Here is a 16,955-nt window from a genome sequence, read left to right on the forward strand (position 1 = left end):
GATTTTTCAGATTAATCTTCTGTTGAATTACACCACAGTTGCTGCAAATATTGCAGGATACCTATAGCCCGCATGGATCCAAGATTCACCCAGAAAACAGTGAAGTTTGGTGGCGGAAAAATTCCTGGATCTGTGGGTAACTCCAGTGTGGGGTGTGCGAGAGATCTGCAGGGTGGAAGAGCAAATCTAGTCTCAAATACCAAGAAATCTTAGCTACCTCTTATATTCCCAACCATACACAGAGGCCAAATTCTGCAACAGAATGGTGCTCCATCGCATACTTTCATCTCCACTTTAAAGTGAAGAAGATCAAGATGCTCCAGGATTGGCCGGCCCAGTCACAGACATGAACATCATTGAGCATATGTGTGGGTAGGATGAAAAGGAAGCATGAGACCAAACCAAAGAATATTGATGAACTCTGGGAGGCATGCAAGACTGCTTTTCTAGCATTCCTGATACTTCATCAATACATTGTATGAATCCTTGCCAAACCGCATGGATGCAGTCCTTCAAGCTCATGGAAGTCATACGATATTAAATTTGGATCTCACAGCACCGCTATGTAATTTGCTGACATATTTTAGTTTTGCAGTAAAGTTGTTCAATTTCTGTATAGGCGACAAAACTTTTGTCTCGCCAAATTGATCTTTGTGTCTTGTTTAATAATAAATCTTTTTTCAGTGAAACAAATTTATTTCTTTGTCACCAATCCTGTTTGTAATATATATGGACAGATATCGAGGCGTAGTCGGGGCGGGGAGGGGTTGCAGTTCGGGGCTCGGGATCCCATCGCTGCTTTGCGGATGATGTGGTCCTGATGGCATCATCGGCCTGTGACCTTCAGCACTCACTGGATCGGTTCGCAGCCGAGTGTGAAGCGGCTGGGATGAGGATCAGCACCTCAATCTGAGGCCATGGTTCTCAGCAGGAAACCGATGGTTGCTCTCTCCGGTAGGGATGGAGTCCTTACCTCAAGTGAAGGAGTTTAAGTACCTTGGGTCTTGTTCGCGAGTGAGGGGACTATGGAGCGTGAATTGGTCGGAGAATCGGAGCAGCCGGTGTGGTATTACATTCTGTTTATCGCACCGTTGGACGAAAAGAAGCTGAGCCAAAGCAAAGCTCTCGATCTACCGGCAATTTTCGTTCCTACCCTCACCTATGGTCATAAGGCTGGGTCATGACCGAAAGAACGAATCAAGGTTACAACGGCCGAAATGGGTTTCCTCAGGAGGGTGGCTGGCGTCTCCCTTAAGATAGGGTGAAAGCTCAGTCATCCGAGAGAGCTCGGAGTAGAGCCGCTGCTGCTTCGCGTTGAAAGGCCAGTTGAGGTGGTTCGGGCATCTGTTAAGGATGCCTCCTGGGCGCCTCCCTAGGGAGGTATTCCAGGCACGTCCAACTGGGAGGAGACCTCGGGGAAGACCCAGGACTAGTGGAGAGATTATATCTCCAACCTGCCCTGGAACGCCTCGGGATCCCCCAGTCGGAGCTAGTTGATGTGGCTCGGGAAGGGAAGTTTGGGGTCCCCTACTGGACGCTGCCCCCCCGCGACCCATACCGGATAAGGCGATGAGTGGATGGATGGATGAAATTTATTTCAGTGCTTGAACATCATTTGGAGGGTTTTAGCTTTTCATATTGAGCTATTTCTTACACCAATTGATTAATTAAAAGTCAGTTTAATAGCAGGTGTTTCTACAAAATAGATAGGCGACAAGACTTTGTCAGGACTGTAGTAGTAGTGTTTACATCCCCACTGTGAAGTGCAGAGCAAAAAGGGGCTGGATACACTGAAAAGAATACGTTTTAATGTTTCGACCCAGCCGGCTATTTCTCAGCAAAATGTTTGTGTTGTGTGTGTGTGTTTGTTGTGTGTGTGTGTGTGTGTGTGTGGTTGAGAATGGTGGCAATCTGTGATCTACACAGCTTAGCTTGCCACTTTTTGAGTGGGAGTTAGTTAGCTTAGCAATGGTTCTTCCAATATATACATGTTGTAAAGGGAAAAACATCTTCAATCGACAATAAAAAACTCAGACATGTAATCAAAAAAGCATGTCTTGTTTGAATGTTCGTAGCTACAACATGCACTATTTAGCGCACCACACAAGTTCACAACATGTCTCCTAGCAACAGCGGGTCAGTGTCACACACTGTGTCATGAAACGCCACCAGTCCCTGACTCTGTAACAAATATGTCAAAAATTGTTTTATTCATCATGCTATCATTGTAGTTTATTTCCTTACACAGAAAGCGAGGACAATTCAAATTTCAAGTCAACTTATGAACAAGACCCAGGATTCGGTTAGCTTAGCTTAGCATAAGGGACTGCACCACAAAAGGGCTTATTACACACCTCTAAAGCTTACCAATCCACACTTTGTATCATTCATTTTTTTTGTTGTTGTAACTATTTCTTCCAGTCTCTTTTGTTGTCTCTCCGCTGTTCTCCAAGAAATAATTACAGCACGACTGCCCATTTAGTACATTTCAGTTTGAGTATTGATTAACGAACAGACACAATGTGTTAATAAGTGAGCAGCAGAGGTGTTGCATGCATTTTTATGTATAGCCTAATGCATTGCAATTTACATGTAAATATTTGCTCCACTGAGAGTAGTCACAATACTGCCCCCACATTTTAAATGGTACCACACTGTGAGATTTATTGGCTTCATCTCTAATTTCTGTACAGAGTAAATTTGGTTTTGATGGGTTGTTCCCATTGCATCTTGTTATAGTATGGTTAAATGAGTCGCAGCATCAGTGTTTTAACAGTGTATATTTGGTCTTTGCAAGGATCAAACCTGCAAGCCTCCGTCACACCGCTAATCTCTAATCACCGTGTGGCCCTGCCATATGCTCCCCTCAGTATGTAATGTTTACTAACTACAATATAGATGCCTTCTAGATTATCTCGCGTATGTCATGTATTCACTTGACATCTGATCCTGTTCAGAGATCAAAACTACCCATCACACCTCCTGGTGAGCTTGTTTTTCTAGCAGTGCATCTGCATGTGTGTGTTGCATGTTATTGTATGTCACATGTACAGTATACGTGTGTAACACCAGTAGACTCCCCTTGGCTTTATCGCCTAGCGAACCATGATAAACTGTATGGTTGCCATGACGACCACTCTTCACAGGCGGGAAGCTCAGTGGCCTTCCTTTGGATAATACAGAGCCTATTAGGACTGCACTAAGGAATAAGTGTTCTTGGCTGCCGAATACCTCACCGCTCTCTTTCACAGTGCAATTTCTCTTCCTCAATTATCAAGTCTCCTCGCAGAGTTGCTGTGTTTCAGAGGAGAAGGAGGGAATTGAGTTGCCTAATTTAGTAGTTGAGCAGATTTTCATATTGCTTTATTTATCATATATTTCATATGTTTGAAAATATATGAAACAAAAATCTTTATTATGCTAAAGATTGTTGGCAGATCTATGACTATCAGTACAACAATGCTTTACATGCAAAATATAGATATTGGGATGTAAGGAATGTTTCCATAAGATTTGAGAGTGCATCCATATGCTGTGCACATAAGTATGATTCAAAATGTACACATTCTTTGACAAGACACTTGTTTTTGTTGTGGTATCTTCATTTCTGGGTCAAATGGGAGGAACGAGAATAGCACTGATCTGTACTGGAAGACATCACATTTTTATGAGAAGTAAAAATAGAACGAAGGCTCCACAAGTAAAGGCTCCTTACGTCCCTGGACAGATCAACAGTGCCCCCTCCTGGTTGTCTGGCTGTGTAATTGTGTTATCTCCTCAGTTAAAACTGCTGGAACATTGGCTGGCATCAAGTTGCATTGTGTGCATCTGTAAAAGTAGTGATTATGTTTGATCAGTTAAAGAACAAAAAGAGACAATGCTGATGCCAACGAGAGTAATGGATATTTAAAGCTTTAAAGTGTTGCCTGCTGTGCTATCAGACAGAATTACTGTGTTGGAGGATCCAAATTATGTATTGCTTACCAAGTTGTTTTTATCCAATCAGCCTGATTGTGAAGAAAATTGCTTCTGTTACTTCCATAAAACTTTTTGCAGCAGCATCCCACACATTTGGGACACCTTTAAACTCAGGCACGTCCCAATGTGCCATAAACATTTAGAGGAACAGGGGCAGCCATTCAGTCCACTTTAATTAAAAGAAAGACAATGAAAAATAAAATATTCAAAATATGTTATCTTGTGTATGGAAGATGTGTAACATTTTTTACACACATCTTTCATACATGTTGTGGAGATTTTCTAATTTGTATTTACAATAAAGGCAAAAAGAGATGTTAAAAAATGACATGACTCAGGGATGGTGCAGTCAGTCATTTGAGCACTTGTATTTTACTTGGGTTTTCTAAGAAGTGAAAAGACAAGAATATCAAACTATCGACCACCAGCTACAACGATCAACCAATCTTGATGCATGTTTTAAAATGCTGATGAAATGTTTTAAAAATGTTGATGAAATGAAGATGCATTTAGCTGAATGGAGCCTTTTGTATTAGCTGGCTTATTTTAGTCTTATGCAATCAAACCTCCAATAGCTAACCGAATTTGGAGGCAAAACTGACATATTATCTTTTCAGTTGTGGTAAACTTGATAGCAAACATTTGCCTATTTCACTTTTAGCCGACACAATATTTGAATTTAGCTGTCCATCTTATCACAACCTTAACCTTCTAAACAAACTCAAGTCTTTGGGCTTCATCTTCCCGACAAAACTGTTGAACCTAGTTTCTGTGTGGTCTACTCAAAACAATAGAGCTTTCATCAATGTAACACCTTCTGTTACCTTCAGAGGCTGAATGTTACTATTGAAATAACAGTTCTCCTCAAACTCAACTACGTCTTCTCTGCAGTCCAAGCCATACAGTATACCCCCTCTATCTAATTAACTTCTTCAGACTCTATAATAACTGAAGAAATGACTGCAAAAACCCAAAACGAGATTCACAGCTGGCAGAAAAACAGATCCGTAAATTCTGGAAGTGTTAAACAATTATAATATCTTGTTGAATAACCAAGGTTATTGTTATTTGAATTACCAGTTTATTCCAATGTCAATGTATAAACCTTATCCACTAATCTATCCACTTTCTTTACTGCTTGTCCTGTTTAGGGTCCCCGAGCAGGATTATATCTGTCCAGCATGCAATTAGAAACATCCTAGCTTCTAAAACTCTGCAACTTTGACAGCTTGGTAACTGGTAAACCCCGGTCTGGTGATACCAACTAACGCTTAGGGCAAATCACACAAAATCACAAATTTCACACAACTAAGGACACAGCTTTTACTTAACAATAACCACTGACCTGGAAAAAAACTTCACAGTCTAATTTCTTGGTATCTAATAAATAAAGCAACTTTTTTCAAAGTGGTTATCAAGTAAAAAACATGCTAAGCTTTTAGTGACATCATATGCTTTTTAAAACATTCATTATACTATAATGCTCACTGCTGACTGAAGTAAGATCTTGAATTGAGCATCATGAATGTATATTTTCCTAAGTGTGGAATAACTTTTACGTAGCATTCAGCCTTGTGATATACCCTCTATTAGCATACAGCTCCGGAAATAACAGTGTCTGCACTGGCTCAATAAAACAATTGTGTGTTTGACACAGCAGATCTTATATCCTCTGGCATGACAATTTCACTTCAGCCATCTGACCTTAGTTGGCAGCTCTGTTTATAAACCAAAGAGGCTGCAATTACTGCTGCTTTTCAAAATGATAGCAGCAACACAGCATGGTAATCACATGTTACAATCTTAAAATTGACACAACAGTCTAAAGTGTGTCATAATCTTGAACAGAGACATACTCTTAAATGACAGTATGTTTCAATGAGGAGCGAGCTATGCTAAGCTTTGCCCTTCCCTTGAAATATGGCACAACTACTTCAGTGCAGATTGATACGATTTTTTTGGCATCAACCTCATTTAAGAGAGTGATGGTTAACTGATGTGAGCCTGGTGGAAGTCGTACAGCAGGCGTGATGTCAGATGTTGAGCCTCTTGAGGTGTCATGAAGTGTCGGTAACTAGTGTGCCCACTTGGTAACGTCAGTGATGTACCCATCTCGCCCACTCACATTTCACCCTGCATATACGCTCATATCAGTGTACCTAATTAAAGGGGAGGCAGTTTATGTCAGTTCATGTGTGCTGGTGAAAAAGCAATCCAGTTTATGGCTTGTCTGAATCACCCGATTGATCATTCGCTGATACTCTCTTCACCTGACACAAAACCAGCTCCCTTGCTAATGAGAAATCGGTATCAGCTCAGAGATGATTGTGTCAATGCAACTGTAAGTGCAACTCTCCTGAACATAAACCATGATTTTCTTTAATTACTTTAAAACAAACAGCTTTAAGATGAAGTGGTTCTCGGTATGCTGCCGCCATAGCAATTAATAGTCATTCACTGTTTCTGATCTTTTTTTCATATTAGAATAAAATGTATCATCTCATTGCAAGCCTCAAAGATGCGGGGGCCCTTTGACCATGCCAGACATATGTTTTTTGTCCTCAAAATGTCCACACCCACTCTATCACACTGTGAGCTGAACAAAATACTAGCACTCAGCCAGGCATATTTTAATTTCTGCTAAACACTGTCCTCTAGTCTCACACTATTACTTACACACACAACACACCCACACACACACACACACACACACCCCCCGCATACCACAGGATATGAGCTCCAATGTTCCCAATGCAAGAAATGTTATTAGGCTAAAGTTAATTGTTCTAAACGTGCACAGTCTATTCAAAAACTCCCCAAATCTTTTCAAGTGTCACTTGTTGATTATTGGTTTTATGACTAAACTCTTCAGCTGCATTGACTTTTTGTTCCTCCAACATGGAGTGATAGCTGCAATTGGACAAAATGTCTGTAGCCATGGTTTTATTATCAGCTACCCTCACATGGCTTTTAGCAGGGCTGGTATAGTCTGCCTATAGAGGCAAGTCACAGTCACATAGTGAGCAGCAATAAAAAGGAGGGGATGGCCTATCCCTCCTCCTCCATATTACCGATCAATCATTTACTAATGCTTTCTAACCAGCTGATTTCACCTGTCAACGCAAGGTCAGGGTGTCCCAGTCATCTCAGAGGTGATGTGAATCTTGACATAGCCACAACCGTTGACAATCAGCGTGTCAACCGCACTTGAAAGCCCATAGGATATTAGAGATGTAAGTAACATAATGGTGGTATTAGATTGTGCTAATCCAATTCAGGCTTTGATGGCGATTTCTTTTCTTGGCAATTCACCATCAAGACTAAACTGCGTTAGGCAGGAGAAGCAGAGCGAGGAGTGGTTAAGACAACCAGTCTTTGGTTAGATGCAATCATATGTTTGGCCTGTGATACATCCCATTTGTTACGACTCAAAGTCAAGATTTGGGCCGAGTCCAATTCAGGAGCCCAATTACAGATCTTTCATCCATTTACAAAGTCTACTTTCAGATCTCTGAATATTAAACAATGTAGTGAACTGTTCAATGAGCATCTCCATGTTTAGGCAAGGGCAAGAGTGCTTTATTTGAGGACTTTAAGGGCATGCATGGTGACATTGTGTCTGATATCTGCAAACAGTCCTGTTGGTTGAGTTGACCAAACAAACAGAGCAGGTCAACAGACCTTGGACACATTGGTCTCTCTCCGTTGGAAACTTTCCAAAGGGACATTTATTATCCATTTTGATGAATCCAAAACTAATATTCAGTATTTTGACAATCACATGGGATATTTGAGAATACAGGACCCGTACCAAAGACTGTTGTTTGCCAGATTGGCTGCTAGAGTAGACCAACCTGCCATTTCCATCTCTTCCACATTGTAAGGAAAATTAGAATTGGCGTCTTTTTTTAAGCAAAAGCATAGAGCAGTGCAAAGTTCCAATCAGACAAGTTAACACTCTTAATTTAAAACTAAGATTTTATTACTTATCTGGATTTCTAGGGATCACGTCACTACTGCTGTCTAACTTCACAACATTGTGATGAGCTCAGATTAATCTCAGTTAGAGTAATAATATAAATCCATCATGTATGTTCTAAATGAATGTCATGAAACAGTCTTCTATAACTACAGTCAAGCTGCAGACACTGAACTTGGTGGAGACTCATTAAATGTTCTGCCATTGTAATCATGGGACGCACAGATTCCACGTTTGGATTAGCAAAGGATTTATATTAACAGGTTTGGAGCAAAAACACAGATTGTTGAAACATATTTGATGAATGCATGCATTATGATGATACAATATTTTGGGACAAAGCATGACTTTACCACTATTTCATCAAAAGATGTGTTCAAATATTAACCACACTTTATGATGAATAATTCTGGACCTTTACAGGTTATTTTCAAAAGGGTCAATTTGATGGATTACTGATGCAACTTTTATGATCCTCACTTTCATCACATGGTGAGATTGTGTTGCAGCGTTATCACTGTGAAAAGCCACATCTGGATCCCATCTGGGCTTTGTTGTCTTTCAACACAAAACATATTTTAAAAAGCAAGCAAAACTGGCACAGCTCTTTGCTTGTTTTTGCTCATCTGTTTTGCATGGAAATCAGTCAACACAATCCACTGCCACAACCCAACACCACACACACACACACACACCACACACACAACACCACACACACACACCACCACACCACACACACACACACACCACACACATTAGACAATTTTCAAAAAGACACAAGAACTATTATGAAAATCCAATTAAGCTTAATCAAACAGGTTTTATGCGGCTTACATGTTTTTATGCGCGTCCAAAGCTGCCGATTGTTGTGTTTCTGTAGTGTTGAAACTCCTGAAAACTGCCAGTCAGCAGTGAAACTGGAAAAGCCTGGCGGTAGACTGTAAGCTAATGACAAACAGAATAATATACACATTCATGTAACAAAAGTTTTGCATAAAATCTGTAGTAAATGTTTTCTCCAATACCTCTGGGAATTTAATCTTCACATCGCCACTGTCTGCTGAGGCGCAGCTACTGTTGCAGAAATCTCCTGCTGGCATTCTCTCAGTGTCTCGTAGAAGCCAGAAAAAAAGCCACGCCTGGAATGTAGCTTTCAATTCTGGGAGAGGTAAAAAGAAATATATAATATATATATAGATTCGTTAACACATGCCAGTAGGTCTCATACTTGTGAACACAAAAAATTTCCCACCATGCTCTAAAAAAGAAAGTAAGTGATTTGGAGTCATCCTTCTCCTTCAGCTCACTCTCCTCTTCCTCCCCACATTATATTCTTACAATGTCACCTTTGTTCTACTGAGGCTCACCTTGTGCCCAACTCCGATGGTCCCTGGTATCTTGGTCCAGTGTACTGTGACCTTGAGTGTTGGCTTGGAGCCAGGCTGATGGGCAGTTGCAGATTCCACTGACATTTCATAGGACTGACATTCGCTCCCCATCCAATGTGTGCCTAGGCCAAACACAAGAGATCAATCCTGAAAGGAGTCCCTACAAGCAAAGACTTGCTTCGGCCTCACTATGCAATATAATAAATACCTAACCATTAGAATAGAATAATTGTTAGTGATGGTGGCAGGATGTAGCAGGATGTAATATAGTAGGGTTATGATTTTTAATGTTTGTAAAGGTACCATGCATGGTGCTTTTTGGATGCTTTCATATAGACCTTAGTGGTCCCTAATACTGTATCTGAAGTCTCTTTCCTAAATTCAGCCTTTAGAGCCAGCCCTACAATGAGCTTTCCTTAGGACATGCCATTTCTGTGTCTGTAGCTATTGAGATCGAGGATGGGGGTGTGGCCTTGACCAACATGGGTGGGCTAAATTCTCAGGGATGCAAAGCAGAGAAAGGGGACGTAACCAGTAACGTTCCAGATCGGCCCATCTGATATTTCATTTTCTCAAAGGCAGAGCAGGATACCCACGGCTCAGTTTACACCTATCACCATTTCTAGCCACTGGGGGACCATAGACAGGCTGGGTGAACGCATATTAATGTTAAAAAAAACTCAATTGAATTTCCATGCCATGGGACCTTTAAAGGATAAGGCTAGCAATCATTTATGATTGCTGGTTTAGTCATCTTAGGGATTTTCTGGTAACAGCATAAGCTAACAACATATTATTCTGGACATTTCTGGCATTTTATTCACTTAGAAAAAGAAAAAAAAGTCATATTGTGTGTTTCATATGTACCTTTGCCTCAACATGGGCATTCACATTGGTGTCAACGCACATCTTCCAATTGGTGTCTTCCCCGACCTGGGACACAATCATCTGGCATTCTGAATGTTTGCCTCGGCTGTGTGGAAGAAGGCTGCATCGTAACCCTCTGGCTTCTGGTTGCCACTCATGGCCAAGGCTTTAAATTTCAACTAGCTTCAGGTGTTAGTTCAAGCTCTTTGAATGAGATAGAAGAATCCTAGGCTGTAATATGTTTGTGGGCATCATGTCCAGTATGTGCAGATTTTAGATCATGTGCACACAATAACTGCATTTACAACATGGACCACTTTTTGGTGATGGGATCTTGAATCATTAGCACAGCTGAACATTTTACATGATTACTTTGCTCTGAACCAACATCCTATTGTTTTGCAGTGAAACACATTATGGTCACTCTCTGTGGAGTATGTTTAGCATACTTCTAAAGGTCGCTGTGATGGCTGTGATGAGATCCGCTGTCGCTTGAGCTGAATCAAGGACAGACGTACTCCCTGGGTGCTTCCTGAACACATTAAGCACCAGAGAATTTGAATCGATAAAACACCAGAGCAGTGCACAGATAATAACATTACAAGCAAGGCAGCTTTTATTTGTAGCCAAATAAAAGGTAGGCAAATACCTTGGAAAGCCTCCTCAGAGTCTTTAGCAGTTGCAGTGTGCTGACTGGATGTTTGCTCGGCCGGCATTACCTCAAAGTGGATTTTGTCAACAGCTTTGATTGCCTGAACAATAAAAGTGCACAGGCTATGTTAGCAAAGAGTTAAGAAATAAATGTATACAGCAGGAACAATAACATGAACACCAGTAAAATCTAATGAAATCCATCTCTGACAATCATAAAATTACATCATAAAATTCTTTACTTTGATAATGAAGAAACAACCACAACACACTCTAAAATCTTGTTTTTTATCTCCTTGGTTAAACTTGGGTTTGGCTACAGGTGCAACAGAGCACACTTCTAAATAATGTAATTTTAGCATTGTGACTCGAGTTGTGTGCCCTAACTGCTAAATATTTGTCGCACTGTTGAGGCCGCATGCAAGTTTTTGATGCTCTTTTGGATTGCCCAGAACTGTGAGGTGTAATGTGTTGGTACTGTACCTGGGACTACTTTCAATGCCATGTTGGATATCCCGGAAATAGTAAAGGGGGTATTCCTCATGATAATACTCTCTCCTTAACTCAGACTCCACACACAGACCAGCTCCATAAATCTTACTCTCAGCACACATCTGGATCTTGGATGCCAACGTTTGGTGTCAGTATCTGTTGGATTGGATAAAATCCTAATTATCTACTTTGAATTAATAAAAATTTCAAATAAATAAAAAAGGAAGGCACATATCATGAAAAACTCACTTTTTCAAAATTTGTACACATACATTGAGTATCCGAATGCTTGTCATCTTTGGCGCTAAAAAATTCAGTCAAGGCGGAAGAGCAAAAACTGCAGTTTTTGAGTGGCCACTTGAGGCTGGCTCCCACCCCATCCCATGTTAAATTTTAACAAGTCCATCAAACCTATTCAACGGTATCCTTTGTTTATTCCTTCCCTCTAATGTGAACCACATGTGCTTTTCATAAATTAGCACCCCTAGAGGTGGCTGGAAAACCAACCCACAGGCGGGACCTAAATGCACTCTGTCTCTATGGTAGGATGAGGTGGGCTGTATGGGATGTGATTGGCCAGTGTTTAGATGAGAGACAAACTGGTGGCCCAAACCGGTGGGCCAATCATGTGATTTTTCCCCTCTTGTGGGCCTGTCATCTAAGACCAATGATATGAATGGCTAGTGTTATATCAAACACACACAAGTTGGCCAGTCGTATGATGATCATGTTCTCTCTATGGATCAAATCACACTGATCATCACACCAATCAAAAACTGGTGTGAAGCACATGCCCCACACAAGTAGACCCTCCCACGGGAAATCTTCCGGTACTCCGTCCTAATTTTTTCTCACAGTCAAATAGGCACAATGGGCTTAACGGGAGGGGGTTTAAAGAGACAGACGCAAAAATGAAGCTTTTCAGACAGAGGTGAATACAAGTAAATTCAGACAGACAGTTTGAGAAAAGCAATGGGTTGGAATTGATCAGTTCAACTCCAACAGTAATCTTAAGTGTTAACTGTACCTGATCTGACTCAGGCCCCGCAGCTGTTGGCCCCTTGCGGACAGCTTCATCATTGGAGTCAGTATGGTGGCCATAATGTAGTCATTTTGGTCAAAGCTGGTTCTTCAAGGTTCCTGGAGACTGCGTACACATTGGAGCTGTTGGTTGGAAAGGAACGTAAGAACTCTTAGCTTGGAAAATTGGCTGTGTTGTGGATAGATTTTATAAAGCTTGAAGCACAACTGTATTGCATAACCATTGAAATAATGGGTAGGTTTGATTTTGATTCTTAGTCAAGATTTGAATCATTGAATTTTGATTTGGTGTTGCTTCTCGAGTCAATAATAAGTCAGGAGCATTATTTTAAGGCTCTTACTCAGCACAGAGCATGACAAGCATTCAGTTTTTAGTCCGCTAAGTTTTAACAGCTCGCTGTTTTGTTAACTAGCGTTGAAACTATGATATTACTATTGGGTCTACAATAAGATTTTTGGAATTTTTTGAATTAATTCAGAATTGTGATGCTTATAAAAACTATTATTTCTCAACCCTGAAACATACCTGACTGAAAAAAGTTCAAACTCTTTTTTGCATGAGGGAGTCGAGTTCAAACTTCCTCTCTCCGACATTGATCTTGGCAGCAAAATTCCAAGGGATGGAAATAGGTGTTTGCTCTTAACCTCAGAACCACACTGGAAAAGCTCTGTGTTGATCCCATAGAAAACCCAAAAATCCTTAGTGTAACTAAAAAAAAGAGGTTATTTCAGATGTAACTCACAATTTGGTTTGCTTACTACAGTAAGTTGCACATGATGAACATGATGGTATACTGTATTTTTTTTTAATTAAGAAGATTAGATATTTACCCAATAAACCATCAGTCTCCAGTGAAATGTCAGAAGTCAGCAGTTGTCCAAGACGATCGTCAGTGTTGGTTTACTGCACTTGGCTACATAGAAAAAATGTTTTAATATTGGTTTATTGAATAAAACAAGTTGTTTAAGTCATTAATCAATAGTAATTTGAAAAAAAGTTTAAATGCTGTAGGATTTGACTCCTCACCATTTACAGTGATCCCTATGGATTGATAATATTTGCTTATCTCCAGTGGGGCCTAGGGTAGTAGCTGGTGTAGAGGCGAACCTCAAGATCAAGTAAGGCTTTGTCCAATGCCATGACACTCCCTTCTGTAAATTCCAATCGCAGACCACAGAGGCTCTCTTTCCCTGTAGGGCTGAAGCCTGCAGAGGGATCACAGGAGCGAAGCGTGTAACTGACATTGTACACTGCATGTAAATTGATTCTTTATGTTGAACTAAACCAGCTTAGACATGAAATATTGTTCTCTCACCCTGAACATGTTCCGAATGGTGTCTTTGGTAATATCAGCAAAGAACCACTCTTGTCCAAAGGCCCGTGTATAGGCAGAGAGGACAGGCTTATCATGGGCAGAACTTCCCAGTTTTTAAGCTGAAAATAGTACAAGTACAATAGTCCCCAAACGTATGAGCTGACACATCATAGAACAGTTGTGATGCTGCCTTTAAAGTCTCAGTTAAATATTCACCACATTGAGAACAGCCTGAAAGTCACTGCGCTAAGATCTCCTTTAAAACTAGGGATGCCAGCGCCCAAGCAGTTCCTTAAGCCCCTCAGCATGGATACCCAACTGCAGCATAAAAAAAATTGATTACTAATCACTTGGGGGACATATTATCTTACTCAGTGAAAGTTTTTATCAGCGCTGTACCTCCAATAGCTGCAGAATGCTTCCATGAAATAAATTTTCCTTTCATCATGATTTCAGGGGAAAGATGTTTGTTGCATTTCGCAGCATAAGACTTCTGCTGCTGTACCAATTAGGTAATCATCTGTATCGGAGGAAAAAAGTAAATTGTCATGGCAACAGCTTCAGATAAATCCAGAATCGGTATTAGAGCATACCATTAACCAGTTCCATGCGTGTTGCTTTGCTGTAATGATAGCTGAGACGGCCAAATTTAGGGCCAGGATTTTTATGGCAACGTTGCAGGCAGTTGAGCTATCGCCAAGAACACAAAAAAAGTAAGTGAATGCGTGGAGAACATCTGAGATTTATAACATGAACGACAACACCCAACTGTTATAAATGCATTGCTTTGTCACAGGAAGTGGTTGTTTGGAGTTCTGGATCTGGCACACTTTTAAAGTAGGTATGGCAAAGCTAACACATGGAGGTCTTTTTTCTCCTGTAGTGTACAGTCACTGTGGAAATCAGAGCCATTGATGCTGATGTCAAACAATATCATGAAGGCCATCATGCGAATCTCAGTGGGAAGGTTCTTTTGCAGGAACAGACTCATGGTGATTTCTTGGACCTGAAAACAAAAGTATTATAACGATTAGAGTTCAGAAAGATTGCCAATTCCAATTAAAAAACTAAACTTTGAAAGGCAGATACTTTAAATTTAGATGTAAATAGGAGACATTATCTACTTTCACAAGTAAACAACATAATAGCAACATTTGCCAGTTTTGTATGATTGTTAAAAATGATTCTCACCATGACAATGACAAAATGAAATACCGCTTTCCAGAATTAGAATAGTTCACTTTTTTCATGTAAACCATTATTAATCTGAATTTGATCTTATAAGAAATTACGTTTTCAGTTTGACTATGAAGCCAGTGCAGTTCCCATCAGCATAACATGACATATATAAAACCTAGCATGCAGCTGTGATGAATGAGCATCTAAAGGTATTCTTTGTTATATATAGTTACACGTGAGGGTCTCTGGCAGCTATAAGTCTCATAGACTGCCACAGCGGCACTCAGCACACGAGGTGGCAGATTCACAGGGCTGCACCAACTCCGGGGAGAAGCGCATGATGTTTTAATGCTGCCTGGATGACCTGCATTCCCAGAGCTTCAGTGCGATGACCATGTCTGCCGTGGAGCCATTCCTGTGACTTTCCACAGCCATGTTTCAGTAGTGGCTGTACAGATGTTGAACAATGTGCAGTCAGTTTTTTTAAATATTTATCTATTTTACTTATATAGTATATTTAGTATATGCAGTTAATTTATTGATGTTCTATGCAGAAAGTGAGTTATTCCTCTGGTTAATTACCTGAAAACAGCTACAGAAGAACAAGGTGTATAGGTGGTGCTTGTACACCAGAGAGCCATACAGAAGCACCACAGCATGCCAAGATAATATTGGATTTACAAAAGGCATTGCTTAAAACATCTGTGAAAAATACAAGACATTTTTACATGATCAGGCATCATTGCATGTATATCATTCTTCAATATGCAACAGTTTCTATTGTCTTCAGTATTAACTTACTTTAGCCATCTCAACCAAATCAGGAATAGCTGGAGATGGTTCATCACCAGCAAAATGCTTGCAGACCTTCATTAGGAGTCACATCACCAGCCTGGAACCTCATTTGGAAACTTCAGGATTCTGGCATCGTTTACCTCAAATCCATGTCCAAAACCAACGTCTAATGATAAGTTAAGGGGAGAAAATGATAAATCATATATACTTAAGGTCCAACATGTAATATATTTGCTGTAATAATCCAAAAATTACCCCAATGTGTCATCAGCTATTAAGTAAACATGCTAATTGAAATACTATCTGCCAGTATTTTCTCCTTTTAAAATGACAGAATTTTATTTGTGTTTTGGCCTGTATGTTGTTATCAACTACCCAGTTTGACAGCCAGGTTGCCAGTTTACCTGTAAAAACGTAAGCCCAGCAAAGCTACAGCTGTAACGTTGTACATCCATGAAGCAGCAAAAACAAACAGATCAACAGAGATCAATAGGTTCATCCGACCTGAAAAAACTGCATGTTTTTAACAGTTTGCATGACAGAGACTAACAACTCCCCGGATAAATATTGAAGATGTATTTAAAAGACGGAGACAGCTTAGAGCCCAAATGTCGCAGAGTTGGCTATTTCATCCTGACAGGTAAGCATTAGCTTCAGGCTACCTGAGACACCGGCAGTAAAGTGATCCCAACTGGTCCTGGTTAACACCATCATGCTAACCCTGCTAACCCTGCTAACTGCTAATGTTACCGTGTAGCCTGTTCAGCGACCATAGCCGAGCCAGAGAGAGGGGCTGAAATCGGGAAGAGAGGATTGTGAGTTTGCAGTGTGTTTAGCGGTGTGTTGTCGTAATTCTAAGCCAATAAAGTGTGTTCAGTCGTGGATAAGGCCCCCAAGGTAGTGAATCTTTTTCAGCCTGGTTGACACCATCCCCCCTTCTCAGTGTTAACAGAGAATGGGACTGGGCGTTCATTCACAGCCTGTTTCCAAAGGGGCATCACCAACGGACATTGTTAAATGCCTCTGGGGCAATTGGATAGTCCCTCGACCAATCAGACCAACGATCCGGGTGACCTGACAGCATCAACGGGTTGCTGCCGTTCTCTTAATACATCCATGGCTGTTGAACTTTGGTGGCTGCTTCTTTGTCTAGCTATCGGTGGCTGTCATGTTGAATGTAAACAAAAATTTGCTAGTCCTCGCTGCGCTATCGCCATTGTGTAAAGCCCGCCTCATGTTGGACTGGTGCCTTGATTTGGAAAATTGAAG

General features: G+C 40.6%; 1 pseudogene; it reads right to left on the minus strand.

The window, feature by feature from the left end:
* Positions 1 to 16,955, minus strand: part of LOC116695774 (vitellogenin-like) — a 26,029-nt pseudogene that overhangs the window by 5,635 nt on the left and 3,439 nt on the right.

This window comes from Etheostoma spectabile, chromosome 9, assembly GCF_008692095.1.
Source record: "Etheostoma spectabile isolate EspeVRDwgs_2016 chromosome 9, UIUC_Espe_1.0, whole genome shotgun sequence".
Classification (NCBI taxonomy): domain Eukaryota; kingdom Metazoa; phylum Chordata; class Actinopteri; order Perciformes; family Percidae; genus Etheostoma; species Etheostoma spectabile.